Here is an 18,330-nt window from a genome sequence, read left to right as displayed (position 1 = left end):
GCTTTCCGGTGCTAATGTCTCTGTCTGAAACAGTTTGTTTCTTGGGTGTGAACCTCAACTTTCTGTGACCCCCTCAGGGCTACTTTATAAATATATCTCAAATATTTGTGATTTCATTGGATTTCCTTACTTCTCAGATTTGTGATGATTCATACTATGAAACTTCCGCTAGGGTACAGCCTCAAGTAGTAGTTGTAGCAGACATGTGCATGAAAGAAAGCATTTTTTAAAAGACCTCAAAATAGGAATGCAGCTGTATAGAGATATGGACAACCTGTATGTGATATACATTGGACAAACAACATTTTTAAACCCCCAAAAAAAGAGGAAAAGAAAGAGAAGAAACAAAGAAAACCCTGGACATCCACTCCCTAAGAATAACTCCTGCGTTCTCAAAACAAGAATTACTGGTAGGAAAAAGTTCTCTCAGTACAATATGGTTCTAATTAAACTTCTGCTATTGTCAAGATAAATGTTACTAATTCAACAAGAGAACAAAGCATATTGAACAAAGATTTCACTGACCACTTCATCTTTCTATGTTTGTTGCCAAATCTGAAACCAAAGGGGTTTGAAACTAAAGTGCCTATAAGTTACTTTGCAGTTATAACTTTTGCAATTTTCAAGGCATTTAACAGATCCATTACCTCCACTTTTAAGTTTCTTATTTACTAATCAACATGAAAAACATACATTTCCATTACCCACAAAGTTCAAAACTTTCAGTACTTTTTTAAAAGTAAAATGTTAGCACCTCATTTTTAAAAATTTCAGCACCTCATTCATATTTTGTAAATATCCATTGGTTAGAGTCTGCAATATTAAATAGATATAAAAGTAAAGATGGAAGAAGTGAGGGCTCTGAGAATGAATATGTTGCATTTCTAATTTAATCATTTAGTCCGAATAACACATAAGAAAATATTCTCAATGTGATGCAATTGTCTAGGTAATGGCAGCATTTCAGTAATGCAAACCAAGCATGTCAAACTCATGGCGCATGGGCTGCAGGCATCCCACAACGAATATTTTTGTGGCCCAGCCAACATAATGGTATGTAAGAAACGTTTTAATAAAAATTTCATAACTTGATTTTTACAATATCCTGTTATACATAATTATTAATAACAAACTACAATGTTCACTAATGCCTCATTACTATAATCATGCTCCATTCATTTCCCTTATGCACCTTATGCGCAGGTGCACCATTTCTCTCCACTAATACTAGCAGCAAATATTTAGCAGCTGATTGCCACATCATTAGTCTTGGACTGACTTTTTTTGGTGTGCACAACAGGAAATATTTCACTTTCAGAGAACAAGAAAAATAGGTTTATTTGCGTTACATTTTTGTGGAGTTTTTCAGTGTCTAGTACGTTAATATTCAACTAAAATATTAATTTGTATTAAAATGTTCTATTATTTTATGTTAACAACTAGAGGCCCAGTGCACAAAATTTGTGTATGGAGGGGGTCCCTAGGGCCCGGCCTGCACCCACTCGAAATCCGAGACCCCTTGGGGGATGTCCAACTGCCAGTTTAAGCCTGATCCCACAGATCAGGCCTAAACCAGCAGTCAGACATCCCTCTCACAATCCGGGACTGCTGGCCCCTAACTGCTCACCTGCCTGCCTGATTGCCCCTAACCTCTCGCTGGAGGACTTCTGGCCAGGGTGAGGGGCCATGGTTGTTCTGGTCTCTGGTCATTCTGATTCTGGTCGTTCTGCAGTTTCGGTCACTGGGCTTTTATTATATAAGACTAGAGGCCTGGTGCACAAAATCGTGTGCACAGGTGGGGGTCCCTCAGCCTGGCCTGCACCCTCTCCAATCCAGGACCCCTCGGGGGATGTCCAACTGCCTGTTTAGGCCTGATAAACTGGCAGTCAGACATCCCTCTCACAATCTGGGACCACTTGCTCCTAACTGCTCGCTTGCTGGCCTGCCTGATCACCCCTAACTGTCTCGCCTGTCAACTGGGTTACCCCTAACCGCATCTGCCTGCCGGCCTGATTGTCCCCCAACTGCTCTCCCCTGCCGGCCACATTGCCCCTAACTGCTCCCCCCTGCAAGCCTCATCACCCCATAACTGCTCTCCCCTGCTGGCCTCATCACCCCTAACCACCTCTGCCTTGGCCGGCCACCCTGGCTTTGTCCGGAAGAACATTTGGAGGATGTCTGGACTAATTAGCATATTACCCTTTTATTAATATAGACTAGTGGCCCGGTGCACAAAAATTTGTGCACTTGGGGGCTGGGGGGAGTGTCCCTCAGCCCAGCCTGTACTGTCTCCAATCTGGGTCCCCTGGAAGGATGTCCTACTGCTGGTTTACAGGGATCAGGCCTAAACTGGCAGTCGGACATCCCTCTCACAATCTGGGACTGCTGGCTCCTAACCACTCGCCTGCCTGCCTGCCTGATTGCCCCTAACCACTCTTCCTGCCAGCCTGCTTGCCCTCAACTTCCCCCCTGCCGCCAACCTACTCACCCTCAAATGCCCCCCCCACCAGCGTGATCAGCCCCAACTTCCCCCTGTACCAGTGTGCTCACCCCAACTACCCTCCTTGCCAGCCTACTTACCCCTAACTGCCCCCAGCCCCTGCTGGCCTGCTCACTCCAAGTGGCTCCATATCCTATTCCATTTGTGTCCTTTCCACCCCTAAGTTAATGCCATGTCCTTAATATGTGGTTGAGATGTCTCTGTGACTGAGCTGGGAAACCTTTCACATTTCTCTTTTCTTTTCTTTCATCTCAGGATAACTGAGCTCTGGGGTTTGTGTGGGACCAAAGGCCCTGGGAATACAATGCTGAGCCCTCTGAACTCATTTTATTCTTTACTGTATTTGATTCTTGGGGCTGAATTAAACATGAAAACAGAAGAAAATATACCCTTAGATATAGAATCTGAGTCATTACCTGGAGATTTCTGTGGTAGTTGACGCTGAGGCATGAGACACATGTGTTTATTGGTCAGTTTCCTCAACTATGGAATGAAGGTCAATCCTGCCCCTCGGATCCATTGGAGGTTGGATATGATGCATCCAGAGGGATTAACTGGCAGCTCTGAGAATAATATCAGAAGTCAACAGACACTTGTTTCCTTTACCCAGACAGAGTTAGAAAAACACACCTCCTTTTATCATAACAGCAGCAAGGGCCATGCCTGTGGGAGGAGGAGCAGGGAACCAGGGCTTCCCCATTGCTCTTTCCCCGCCCTCCCTCCCTCCATCCCTGCACTGGTCCAGCTGCTATTGCTACCTTGGAACCACTCAACTCAGGGTCTGGCCCCGCCCATCTCACAGGGAGGAGCATGCACAGTTTCTTGCAGACACAGAAGCAGCTGTGTGTAGGGAGGTGGTGGTTTTCCCCCTGAGCAGGCGCTGAAGTCCTTGTTGAAGTCTCCACTCTGGAGCCTGCAGCAGCCTCTAAGATCACTGACCGGACCCTCCACACAGCTCATCCCGTGCAGTGCGCACGTGGTTTAAAGGTATTTACAAGCCCTCTCATTCAGGATACAAGTAACACTTCCGGAAAAACCTCAGAAGTTGAAGTCACACTTAAACTCTTTCCATCTGCTTCATTTAAGTTTCATAAGTCGAGTCCTGGGAGGCTGCACAGTGGAGGCGCCACATTCCTTTCAGTAGAAACTGAAGATTGATAGAGCCTTCCAGCTGAGAGGAAGGACCAGGAGGTCTGCCTTGCGCCTATTCCCAATCCACAGTCCTGCTGCTTTGCTGGTGGAGCCTCCTGAGCCCAACACCCATGGCCTGGGCGCACAGGGGGCGGGGCCGCCGCCATCGCCATGTTCAGTCTGAGCCCAAGCTGATGGCTGGGGCTGCACTCGGGAAGGGCCGCACACAGGGCAGGCTGCACATGGGGTGGGTCCCCTGCCATCACCGCGTCCTGCCTGAGCCCAGCAAGGATGGCCAGGGCTGCACAGGGGGCGGGGCCCACACCATCGCTGCGTTCCCTCTGAGCCCTGCACCGATGGCTGGGGCTGCACTCCGGAAGAGCTGCACACTGCGCGTGGGCCCCTGCCATCCCCTTGTTCCACCTGCTCTCCACGCCGATGGCCTGGCCGCACATGGAGTGGGCTGTACACAGGGCGGGCACCCCTGCCATCCCCATGTTCTGCCTGCTCTCCACGCTGATGGAGTGGGCTGTACACAGGGCGGGGACCCCTGCCAACCCCATGTTCTGCCTGATCTCCACGCCGATGGCCTGGCCGCACATGGAGTGGGCTGCACACGGGGCAGGAACCCCTGCTATCCCCATGTTCCGCCTGATCTCCGCGCCAATGGCCTGGCAGCACACAGGGCAGGCTGTACACAGGGCGGGCACCCCTGCCAACCTCATGTTCTGCCTGATCTCCATGCAGGCCGCGCATGGAGCAGGCTGTACACAGGGCGGGCACCCCTGCCATCCCCATGTTCTGCCTGAGCTTCACACCATGGCTGGGGCTGCACTTGGGAAAGGCTGCACATGGGACGGGGCCCCCTGCCAACCCCATGTTCTGCCTGAGCTCGTGCTGATGGCCTGCCCGCACATGGAGCGGGCTGTACACAGGACGGGGACCCCTGCCAACCCCATGTTCTGCCTGATCTCCACGCCGATGGCCTGGCCGCACATGGAGTGGGCTGTACACAGGGCAGGCCGCTTTCACTGCTTTCTGCCTGAGCCCAGCAAGGATGGCCTGGCCGCACAGGGGGCCCCACCATCGCCTCCTTCCATCTGAGCCCCAGGGCCACTTTTGCCCTGCCACCCGGCTCTTAGCTGCCACTTGGGTTTCCGATCACTGAGTGGCAGGCAGCTTCTTCCATCCTTCCCCTTTTGCCTCCCAGCATTGTGCCTACATATGCAAATTAACCACCATCTTGGATGGCGGTTAATTTGCATATTGCCCTGATTAGCCAATGGGAAGTATGTCAGAGGTATGGTTAATTACCCTATTTGTCTATTATTAGATAGGATTACTCATTTATTTCAGCCCTTTGTATTCAGCATGTCTCTATGAAATCTAAGTTCCTATGAAAATTGAAGCTTTGGGGGGTTTTTTGCAGCCCACATATTAGCCTTTGAGTTTGACATGCTTGATATAAACCAAACAATTACTCTATTATAATAAATAAATGGGAGGGGCACTGTTAAAGTATTGACTGCTTGTTAGCTTATTTCTCTAATAAAATGTTGGTCTCTACACATTCTATGTATTTTTAATCTATCATTTTCAAAGCTTATAGGTAATTACTTATAACCTACCAAACGTATAAAAATTTTTCTCCCACAAAGGAAGGAATGGTGAGAGAAAAATAAAGTGAGCTGTATGTAAAAATATTGCTCAGTGACAGTTATCCATGTCATTGTAAGAAGGTAATTATCTTGGATGACCAGAATCAACAATCACATTTAACACTGCATCAACTTCTATCAAACCCTTACCAGAGACTTTAGCAAGAATGGACACAGACACCAGGAGGGTGAGGGCATGAGTGGGGGAGAGCGGTGTGGGGGGGGGGGGGAGTAAGGACACATATGTAATACCTTAATCAATAAAGAAAAAAAAAGATGTACCTCCTTGACCCAAGTGAAACAGAATAACTCAACTGTAATGTTTTTAATACAAAACAATATTTTTCTGTACATTTTGAAATCTTGAATTCCCAATAGTAAATGTAAATGGTATTAAATTTTGATCCATGGTTCTAATAAAGAGAAATTTTCTTTTTTAAAGAAAGAATAGTTATATTATCTGCATCAGCTCAATTATTTGGTCTACCTAGAGGTGCAGGTAAGCCAGGTTCACTTAGAGAAGCGCGGCCACAGAGGAGCCTACTTGTATAATCCTCATTAAAAAGCAACTCCCCCCAAATGATGTTGTAATAAATACTTTAAAAGAATACAAGTTATTTCTTCCTATCACAATATCAAAAGCCTATTTCAACTCAAACTTAAGTCTTTAAAAATGGGAGATAATAATTATTGTGCCATTTTTTTTTTTTGCTAAAAGCATATATATTGACTCAAAAAGCCCCTCCCAAGTTGTATATTGTGATAAAATGTACAACATTGTGACTTAATAATATTAATAATATAATTAATAATATTATATTGCATATTTAAAAATTGCTAGGGGAGTAGACCTTAAAACGCATCTCAAGAAAAAATTGTAACTATGTAAGGTGACATATGTTAACTTAAATTATTATGGTGATAAATTTACAATATAAAAAAAAAAAGAATCATTATGTTATAAACCAGGAAATAATATAATATTGTATGCCAATTACAACTCAATTTAAAAAAAAGGAAGTGAAGGGGAGCAGAAAACTGATAACAGAAAAAAAAAATGAGATGTTAGAAGTCTATGCAAATCAAACCCAACCTTAAGGTGACACATCTGTATAACAAGACAGTTGGAATGAACAAATGAAGTAATATTTAGTTTAAATTGGATTTCAAGGTTTTATTTTGGGCTACATTTTTCTTTGCTAATATATTTTTCTCTTCCCTAAAGGTAGCCATAGGCATGGCACTATTAGTAATTTTAAAATTAATCCTAACCCTAACCCTAAAACTATCCCTAAACCTAACCTAACCATAACCCTCACCCTAACCGAATCCTAGCCTTAAACCTAACCCTAACTCGAACCCTAACCTAACCCTAACCCTAGCCGTATCCCTAACCTTAACCCTAACCTTATCCCTAACCCTAGCCTTAGCCCTAATCCTAACCCTAAAACTAAGCCTAACCCTAAACTTAACTCTAACCCTAACCCTAACCCTGACACTATCGCTAACCCTAACCCTATCCCTAACCCTAAGCCTAACCCTAACCCTATCCCTATCCCTAACCCTAACCCTAACCCTAGCCCTAACCCTAACCCTAACCCTACCACTATTCTTAACCGTAACCGTAACTGTAACCCTAAACCTAATACTAATCCAAACCCTAACCCTAACACTGTCCCTAAACTTAAAACTATTCTTAACCCTAACCCTAACCCTAAACCTAATCCTAACACTAACCGTAGCCCTAACTAACCCTACCACTAACACTAATTGTAACCCTAATCCTGTCCCTAACACTAAACCTAACCCTAACCCTAAACCTAGCCCTAACCCTAACTGTAGCCCTAACAATAACCATACACTAAACTTAACCTAACCCTAACCCTAGACTTATCCATAATCATAACACTAACCCTAACTATAAGCCTAGCCCTAATCTTAACCCTAACCTTAAGCCTAGCCCTAACCCTATCCATAACACTGGTCCTAAACCTTATAAATAACTATGTATTTTCTGGAGACTAATAGACCTGAAATAAATCCCCATTCTGTCATTGTATAGCTGTGTAATCTTGGATAAATTTAACCTCTTTTGAATGTAATATTTTTATCTATAAAACTAGAGGCCCAGTGCACGAAATTTGTGCATGGTGTGGTTCCCTGGCCCTGCCAGCGATTGAAGCACAAGCATCTGGCATGGAAGGGCAGGTCCCAGCTGACCTCTGGGCCCTGGAAAGCACTTGGGCCCTGGGACCTTCATACGCCCCCCTCTTCCTGAGTCCCCACAAGGATATGTGGTAAGTGCAGCCTCTAACTCCCACATGGCAGCCGAGTGGTAAGTGCAGCCAGATGCTGCAGGTCAGGGCACAGCATGTGCCTCTGGGCTACCCAGCAGCACTGCACAGAAGCCGGGAGGGCAGCACACTCTCTCCCAGCCAGCCTCAACAGACCAGCTCCTGCATGAACCCATGGTGAGCCTGACCAGCCCCTGCGGTCCCGGCAGCTGCAGCCTGGCTCACCCAGAAGCCCATTGTGGCCGGCAGCGCCTCCACTGCCAATGCCTCATCACTGACACCCACCATGTTCCACGCCGCCCCCTGGTGATCAGCGCATGTCATAGCGAGCAGTCGAACTCCCTGTGGAACTCCTGGTTGAGCGGATAATTTGCATATTAGCCTTTTATTATATAGGACTAGAGGTCCGGTGCACAAAAATTTGTGCACTCGGGGATAGGGGGTTCCTCAGCCCAGCCTGTGCCCTCTCACAGTCTGGAACCCCTCGGGGGATGACCATCTGCTGGCTGAGGCCCACACCCCAGGGGATTGGGCCTAAGCTGGCAATCAGACATCCCTCTGGCAGGCCGGCAGCCCTTGGGGGATGTCCACTTGCCAGCAGGGAGCAGGCCTAAGCTGCAGTCGGACATCCTTAGCACTGCTGAGGAGGCAGGAGAGGCTCCCACCACCACCGCTGTACTGGCAGCCATCAGCCTGGCTTATGGCTGAGCAGAGCTCCCCCTGTGGGAGCGCACTGACCACCAGAGGGCAGCTCCTGCATTGAACGTCTGCCCCCTGTTGGTCAGTGTGTGTCATAGTGACCAGTCATTCCCAGTCTTTCTGCTGTTAGGGTCAGTTTGCATATTACCCTTTTACTATATAGGATAGTGGCCTGGTGCACGGGTGGGGGTTAGCTGGTTTGCCCTGAAGGGTGTCCCAGATCAGGCTGGGGGTTCCCACTGGGGTGCATGGCCAGCCTGGATGAGGGGCTGATGGCTGTTTTCAGGCTGGCCACACCCCCTTTAGAGTGGGCGTCCCCACTGGGGTGCCTGGCCAGTCTGGATGAGGAGCTGAGGGCTGTTTTCAGGCTGCCCGCACCCCCTTTAGGGTGGGGGTACCCACTGGGGTGCCTGGCCAGCCTGGATGAGGGACTGAGGGCTGTTTTCAGGCAGGCCAAGCCTGCAACTGAAGCTCCCAGTCTCTCCTTTTTTTCTTTTTGTTTTATTCTGGGATTTATTTACCTTCTGTAATTGAAACTTTGTTGCAGCTCCAGCTCTAAGGCCGCTGGCTGAAAGCAGGTATCTGGGATTTGTTTAGCTTCTATAATTGCAACATTGTTGCATCTGCAGTTCAGAGCCCGGCTGCAGCAGGCGGGGAACCTTGGCTTCCTCCATGAGGCAACCAAGCCTCATGTTTGCTTCAGCTGCCTGGCTGCTGGCTGCCATCTTGGTTGGTAGTTAATTTGCATATCCTACTGATTAGCCAATGGGAAGTGTAGTGGAGGTATGGTTAATTACCATGTTTGTCTAGTATTAGATAGGATATCTTCCATTGGTTTCAGAGAGGAAGGGAGAGCGAAAGAGAGACAGAAACATCAATGATGAGAGAGAATCATGCATTGGCTGCCTCCTACATGCCCCACAGTGGGTATCGAGACCACAACCTGGGCATGTGCCCTGACAGGGAGTCAAACCATGACCTCCTGAGTCATAGGTCTATGTTCAACCACTTAGCCATGCCCGCCGGGCTCTTGTTCTTATTTTAAAGGAGAGAAAATTAACACTCCAGAGGTCAACTTGCCCAAAACAGCCAAGTTATGCAGTGGCAGAGTCAGCGGGGTGGTGGGGGACCGGCTCTAAGCTCCCACTCATGAGGCCTCTGTGTTAATTACTTCAGCCAGGTGGGCGGGTGGACAGACACTGTCTCTGGCTCTTCAAGGGGCACTTCCTCGAGGCTCTCAGATTCCCCGTATGACCCTGCACCCTCCCTACCTGCCATGGGAGCTGAGGAGGGTGGAGGAAGGAAAGGTCCATCTGCAGTTCACCTGGGAGGGGACGAGGGAGGGGCAGAGCTGGGGGCACCAGAGACCCCAGGTGGGAGTTAGAGGCAGCGATCTGGATGCCGATGGCTCTGTCCCAGCATTTCAGGAGTGTTTCTTTCTCCAGAAGCACTGCAAGCATTGCCTTAGGCCTTGGGACTTAGGGCTGGTCTGGGCCATTCTGTTCTGTGGTGTGGGATCCTCTCTGTCCTAGAAACTGGAGTCAGGGATTGGAGTCAGACCACCTGGGCAAGCCCTTGGCATTGGACCCTGAGCCCTTTTGTGCCATGCATGATCTGTGTGTCCACAAGGGGGCTTCATTTTCCTAGTTTTCAACATTTGCTTTCCATAATACTATACATGCTGTGTTGGTTTATTTTTTTTTTTGTACCAAAGATAAAACCATTGGCTTGTTTCCAATAAGTACTTGTCATCACTGAAGAGAGCTTGGGTGGGTGGGTGGAGGGATTAGAGCAGTCAGACGGGAATGACCCACCTCCTGGATGTCAGGGTGGGAGGCTGGTCATGAACATTCCACGTCCCTCATGTGGAGCTCAAACTAAGGTATGGGTTTCACAGTCAGACACTCAAAATGGAGGGGATCTGACCCCAGGCCCCTTCCTGGCAGCTGCCAGAGAGCCTGCCTTCCCAGGGGCCCAGCTGAGCATGGGGCCTCCTCACTCTCCCCCACCCCCATTATTCCTCACGCTCTGGCTTCCCTCCAGCACACCCCAAAGCCGCCACCTTGGCTGCTACAGTTTCCATTGTCTCCTCATCACCCTCAGGAAGGGTGCTGTTGCCTCCGGCTCTCTCCTGCCTCCTCTTCCCCCTCAGTCTGCTCCTGACACAGAAGCCAGCAGGTCCTCACCGATAGCCCCAGTGCCTCCCCTTGCACTCAGGGGCCACCAGGTTCTCACAGGCCCTCGGTCCATGCAGGATGTGCCCCCTGACCCAGCCCTGACCCCCTTTCACTCGGCCTCTTGCTCATCCTGCTACCCCTCCGTGGGCTGTACCATCTGCCTAATGCCCATCTCCAGGCATCCACCTGTCTCTCCTCCATCTGTCCACTTTCCCTCAGTGAGCCTCCCTTTGTCCCTCCTCGGGGAGCCCCTATGAGGCTTCATTCCCATGTTTTCATGGTGCCTGTGCCCTCTAATGGCTGCACCTCATGTCTGTCAGAGGCTGTTTCCTCCCCGCACCCTATCCTCTCCTGGCAGAATGCTCGCTCCTTAGGACAGGGCGGCTGGCTCCCTGCTGCTCTTCGAGCACCCGGGCATGCCTAGGACAGGGCGGGTGCTCAGTCAGGGATACGGGTTGAGTAAGATGCTCAGGCAGCGGCTTAGGTGTAAAGGCAGACTCACTTGGAGCAGAGGGCGGGTGAGCTCTTCGCACAGAACTCAGGATGGGGCCGTGGGAGCCAGTTGCTCCTTTTCTCCCAAGAAGGCGGGAGGAAGAGAATGAAAAAGGAGCAGTGTGTGTTTTCCCTCAACTACTTAAAAGCTGATGATCTCATTCCATTCTGAAAGCTATGAATAGAAACCCTTAGATCCACCCTGTGAGGCGGGTTCTGGGATTACGTGAGATTCCGTGGAGAGTACATGGCCTTCACCTGCCACAAGGTGGGTGCTTAGTAACTGCCAGCTTTCAGTGCTGTGATTTGTGCACTGGTGGGGGGCGGCCTGTGGGGATCAGCCTGCTGTGGGAGCTCCGCTCAGCTTGCTCCCACTGTGGGATCGCCACACACTGGCCACCAGGGGGCAGCTACTGCGGTGAACGTCTGATCACACTGTCGTTCTGGTCGTTCCGCCATTTGGTTGCTGGGCTTTTATTATATAGGATAGGTGTTGCCAGGCTTGTTGTAAAGTCTAAGCTGGAACACAGGGAACGAGAGGGAAATGGCATACATTCCAAATAGCCAGAGACTCATCTTCCTAATCATCCCAGCCTTTCTGAGGGGTCTGGATTTCAATCTCAGTGCAAAGGGAATTCACTGGAAAGATATAAACCAGGAACTAACAAGATGTAATTTACTGTTTTAAAAGGCCACTCTGGTTGTGGTGTAGAAAAGATTAACATAGAAGAAGAAGAATGGGTGTGTGGAGTGTTGAAGCATGAAAATCCCAGTGAGAAATGACACCTACAGATCTAGACAGAGCATACAAATGAAGATGAGGGAGGAGGTTACCAAAAAAGATACGGAAGCATGATATGAATTAGGTCAAAAACAAGTGGAATAGATTTTAAAATATGGATCTGAGAGATTCTACAGAGATAGAAATATAAAAATGAAAACATATTTATATATGGAGAGATACATTCGAGCAGCATTCACATGGCAAAGACTTTCAGTGTATCTAAAAAATTAGATATCAGTCTGACATAAAAATAATAAGTATAGGATATGAAGTGAAATACTTTTATAATTTTTTTTTCAGAGAGAAACATTTTTAAGGACTCATAGTATATATTTTTGGGTATATTTTCTCTAAATATTTAAAGGCAGGAGTGATCATTTTAAATTAATTGGATATCAGAAACAACATATTTACTTAAACATAAAAATAATACTTGCTTTCTCAATATAAAAATGTATTCTTTAACATTCTGAAATAAAATCTGTAACCTCTGACTAATGATTAAAATGAAGGGCTTCTAACATCTCTCAGAAAGAGTTTCTATTGATAAACACAATGAAAATTCTGATAGAACAATTTTTTTTTTCAACCCCTGTAACTCCTGGTGAAATAGTGCCTGAGAATTGGCAAATAATATTTTACTTGATTCTTCAGTAAGCCTGGGCTTATTCTTGTCACAGTAACTTATTTTATCTGTTAGATGTATTATCGCCTTGGAAAGAAAAATGGATTTTTTAAAAATATGAACTCTATAAAGTCTGGCAAAGTTTCATGAGCCTTCACCAGTCAACTGCCACTCGGAGGCCTGTGTTGTGCTGCATACACCTGCGGGTAGACTCCAGGGGGGCTGCCATTTATTGACACCTGTTGTGGGCTGTCAAAGAACAAACATTGAGAAACAGCAAGCCCTGGCCAGGATCTTCCGTTGGTTGGCGCATTGTGCCAAACACCAAAAGGTGGTGGGTTCGATTCCCGGCCAGGGCACCTAACCTAGGTTGTGGGTTCAATCCCCGTGTCGGGGCATGAATGGGAGACAATGGACAAATCTTTCTCATGTTGATGTGTTTTGTTTTTTTTCTCTCTCTCTCTCTTTCTCCCTTCAGATGAGTCTCTAAAAATCAATAAAAATATGTCCTTGGGTGAGTATTAAAAAAAAAAGGAAACAGCAAGAAGCAAACTGTCATGGACCGTGAATATTATATCATTTCTTCATTAAAACAAAACAAAACACGGCATTGATTGAGCACCAGTCTGTGTCAGGAGCTGCTCTGTGTACTGAAGATACATCATGTAACACATTAGACAAAAATTCCTACCTTCGTTGAGCTTACAACTTAGTGAGAAAAAATTATTTACCCAAATGAGATCATTCCGCATGTACACTGGCCACGTATATATTATTTGAATTTAATTTAATTTCCAGTTAATATGCATGACTTCAAGTAATCATATAGTATACTCCTGGATTTATTACCGTGTTCTTTGTTACACAGAAGGACTGAGAGTGCCAATCAGACTTTATAAAAAATGTATTTGTATTGATCCTTTTAGAGAGAGAGAAAGTGAGCGGGATAGCAAGAAATATCAGTTGACTGCTTCATGCAAGTCCCCACTGGGGTTCGAGCCCACGACCTGGGCATGTGCCCTGACCAGAATCAAACCAGCAACCTTTCCCTGCACAAGGCAACGCCCAACCAATGAGCCACACATTTTAGAGTACTTCTCTCAGATGTAATTATCAAAATATATTTGTGGTTTGTTTACTGGGTTTTTTTTGCCATGCTTTGATTCTTTTTCATAGACACATCAGGAAGTACTTCAAAATGATTTTGAATTTTAACGTTTTGGCTTAAGTGAAGTTAATGAAATAAAAATCTTTAAGTATAATCTCAAACACCTATAACGAGTTCCTTCAGAAAATCGTTGAAAATTCATATTTTTCTCAGTGATTTGAAGAGAAATGACTTAACTACTTCTTACTGTGCTCCAGCGCAGATCTGAGAATATGACCAAATGGAATAAAACCCCTGGATAATAATGCACATTTAAGCAGCAATTCGTAGAGTGTTTTATAGCAGTACCCTCCTGAACTGCATAAAGCAAACATTGAACTGTGTAGAAATCAGCTAAAAGCCTCATTAAGCAAGTAATATTTACACAAATGTGTCAAACACTCCAGATTGATCCCTGACGTTTCTAAGCATGAACACGGTCTTCTTTTTACCCAACAGCAAGCCCCTGGAGACAGCATCAAATCTCAAATGCAAAGGCTGGGCTTTTCATATAACTGAAAAGCAAGAGTGAACCACAATCCAGCAATTTAAGCAAGGAAGGGCATGATTTAAAAGATGAACCTCCGGCTTAGTATGTGCACTTGAGGGCTGTCCTGAGCCAGTGAGGTAGGAATAGGTGTCCAGATATACCAAGAAGTTAGAATGTGCACTCTCCCCTTGTTGGATCACTAGCTTTGAGAAACAAGATACAGTAGTGTCCTCTTATCCACCAGGGGGAGGGTGGGGTGCGGGAGGGGCAGGTATATGTTCCAAGACTCCCAGTAGATGCCTGAAACCACTGAAGCCAAAACCTATGTATCCTATGCTTTTCTGATATTTTATGTACACTTTATGTCTTCTCTTTGGCATTTCCAAATTGCCAGTAGCACTACTCTTGCACTTTGGGGCTATTAATAAGTAGAATAAGGGTTACTTGAACACAAGCACTGTGACACTGTGACAGTCAACATGCGACCCGAGGGGGCTACTGTTAGGTCCACGCCTACAGAAACCAGGCCAAGAGACATTGTGAGAGTTTCAGAACTGTTTTACATTCTTTCACAGAAGTCTGAGGCCAGTGTGTCAGTGTCAGAGATGTCAGTACTGAGGGAGTGTTCATGTTCTCTTATATAGGGACTGGGGCAGGGTTGCACCAGCCCGCGGGGGTACCTGCCTGAACAACAGGGCATCCTTGGAAGAGAGCAGGATGTCTGGTGGGTGTACAACTCGGTCAGGCAGAGGGGAGCGCCCGAGTCAGTTGGGGAGTGTATCTTAGCTTCTGCAGGTGCAGGCTGTTTGCTTCAAGCTATGGGGGGAAAAACTCATAACAATTTATTTCAGACAACATGTCCAATAGGAGAGGCCAGGGGTAGTACATCCTAACAGCTACTAACTGACCAAGACACAGGTAACATTTACAACATGGATATGCTGGACAAAAGATAGTTTGCCTCTTCAGGCTAGACAGATAATCACACAGAACAACATGCAATTTTAAACTTAGGAGTTGTTTATTTCTGAAATTTTTCTTTTTTTAAAATTTAAAAAAAATTGATTTCAGAGAGGAAGGGAGAGGGAGAGATAGAAACATCAATGACAGAGAATCATTGATCGGCTGCCGCCTGCACGCCCCACACTGGGGATGGAGCCCATAACCAGGACATATGCCCTGACTGGGAATTGAACTGTGATCTCCTGGTTCATAGTCTGATGCTCAACCACTGAGCAATGCTGCACTTTTTCGTTGAATATTTTTGAATCATATTTGACCTCTGGAAACTGAAAATGCAGGAAGAGAAAATGTGGGTAAGGGAGGACTACAGTATTTGCTAAATAATTAGGTGCCTGGGATTTGGGGAGATCTATTCTGAGTGAAAAATAATAAGATAGATATTCCCTTATTTTATTAATTGCAAGAAGTTTTCTTACTCGTGTGTTTGTGTGTGTGTGTGTGTGTGTGAGAGAGAGAGAGAGAGAGAGAGAGAGAGAGAGAGAGGAGAGAGAGAGAGAGAGAGAGAGAGAGAGACTCTTATGCCCCTTTGTGTCCACTCAGTGTTGCCTCTTAGATGTATAATTTGAATTTTTCAGTACATTTCCATAAATAGGTTAAATTACTTTTATTTAACCTATTATTTTTTATTCAAATAGTAATAAGGTGACAAAGTGACAGGATATCACCTCTTCAAAAGCAGGAGAGTAAACTACCTCAAAGGTAATATATTAATAAATGGCTTGGCAGCAACCTCAATGATTGTCAGCGTAGGCATCCCAGCTACAACAATAATAGGTAACATTTAGTTTCCCAAGTGCTAGGATTGTGTTAAAGGCTTTGGAATCAAATAACTCAATTCTCATGAGAGCCCCTTTAGCCACCCATATTTGATAGGTGTTAAGCTAACTGTCCAACATCACACCACTATCAAGGGGCAGTTTCTGAAAGTAAATTTAAGCACCGATTAGAGAAGCTTTAATCACTTTGCATGCACATGTCACTTTAATATTTTGAATCAGAGGGTTATATATTATAGCAATTTATTCTTTTTTCCTTTTCTTGTCCTCCCCTAAACAAGTTAAGAAGAAAACCATTTCTACCTTTTATTGTTGCCGACGAATTACTTTTTCACATTTAAAATAAACTTTTCAGCTGGGAAATTGCAGGAATCATTCAAAAACCATTATTCATTATTATCAGAAATATAATGTGTTGTCCCTAGAAAAAGGCTTTGGATAAAAGAACATATATGGCTGTTTAAAAGTGTCCCTTCTTCTTGGAGGAGAATGTGTGATAAGAATATTTCCTTGATATTGGTGGTCATTGCGTAGCGCACATTAGCACTTATTTTTATTGTTAATTTTAAAAAAAATATATTTTACTGATTGTTTACAGAGAGGAAGGGGGAGAGATAGAGAAACGTCGATGAGAAACATCGATCAGCTGCCTCCTGCACACCTCCTTCTGGGGATGTGCCCACAACCAAGGTACATGACCTTGACCGGAATCAAACATGGGACTTTTCAGTCCACAGGCCAACACTCTATCCACTGAGCCAAACCAGTCAGGGCAGCACTTATTTTTAAATAGTGAGGGTTAAAATTCTTACCAGCTGAAGTTTCCAGATGGTGTATAAAGCAGGAAGCCAAAGACAGGTTGGCTCCAGAGTATATCCTTGAAGTAACTGCATGAAAACAGAAATGATTAAAAATGGTACTGTCATCATTGATAATAAACAAAATATGTCTGTACCCATGAGACCAATAACATAAACAGGAAAGCTAAGGATCATAGGTTCAACTATCTGATGAGGCTATTTCCAAAGCTCAGAATAATGTGTAAATATGCAAAGTTATATGTTAAGTTTGAGAAGTCTTAAATCTAAACACATTAAACAAAATAAATCAAGGTAACCTCCTCCAATAACATTCATACAAGGCAGGGCGAAAATAGACTTACTGTTGTTCATATGGAAAATAATAATTAATAAATAATAATACAAGAATAAACTGTGTTTCTCATACTCACAACTGTAAACCTACTTTTGCCCCACCCTGCATGTAATGTTTTACAGAAGTTTAAAGACTGAAGGAACCATAGAGTTTATCTATCCCACGCTCTCATTTTACAGATGAGAGAGAATCATTAATCAATTGCATCCCGCACTCCCCCTACTGGGGATCGACCCCACTTGTGCCCTGACTGGGAATCCAATGGGGACCTCCTGGTTTATAGATCAATGCTCAACCAGCTGGGCCCAGATAAATTTAAAATGTCATCAATCACATGAACATGAAGCATTATTAAAATCAAGTAAATACAGTAAAAAGAAATAGTCTGAGGAGATGAGAATGAGGCAAGTTAGAAAGTGATGTCTTAAAAAAACTTCATTAAATTTTTATTCATTTTAGAATGTCTCATCTTTCCCGTGTTTGTCATTCCTGATTGTTCCAAATAGAATTTAGTTTATTCTCTCTTGTGGAAGGTTCGGATTTGGACTGGGGTCACACAGAACCAATTCAAGGCTCAGTGTAATAAAAATGGTATTTATTCAAGTCACCTGTGTGCAGGTGGACTGAGTCTGAGAAAAGAGTCAGTGGCCAGTGGGGAGGGAGCAGGCATTTTATGTGCCTAGGAGAGCTGCAGGCTTCGACTGACATTCATATCTGTACTGGGCTGCAGGCGGCTTCTGTTGAGCACGTATCTGGTCTGTTCGAGAGTTGTGGTCTTAGAAGTTCCTTTAAGACAGCGGTTCTCAACCTGTGGGTCGCTACCCCTTTGGGGGTCGAATGACCCTTTCACAGGGGTCGCCTAAGACCATCGGAAAACACATATATAATTACATATTGTTTTTGTGATTAATTACTATGCTTTAATTATGTTCAGTTTGTAAGAATGACATTGGGGGTCACCACAACATGAGGAACTGTATTAAAGGGTCGCGGCATTAGGAAGGTTGAGAACCACTGCTAAGATATTTGCTCAAGGGGAACATGTTTTTACAAGACTCAGGCTTATAGAATGAGTTTCCCTTTGACAATTGTTAGATTTTTGTAAGGCCCAAGCCTCGTGTTCTCCAGTTAACCCTTTCACCTTGAACATTAGATATGATGGCTTTCATTAAAATGGTATAACTTGTGAAATTCCCTGGGAAATCTTACAAATACCTGAATGAATAAGCAATCTATTAAATTATAGTTATATAGCTTTGATGATAAGTTCACTTTCACAAACTGTAGCTCATTTGGTCCCATGGAAACTCAGCTTAAGGCACTTGAAGCTAACATAGTGGATAAATAATGGAATTCATATAACGTAGTGATAGATTGTA

Source organism: Myotis nattereri, assembly GCF_964212035.1.
Source record: "Myotis nattereri genome assembly, chromosome: 6".
NCBI lineage: Eukaryota > Metazoa > Chordata > Mammalia > Chiroptera > Vespertilionidae > Myotis > Myotis nattereri.
Note: the sequence above shows the minus strand (reverse complement) of the source record.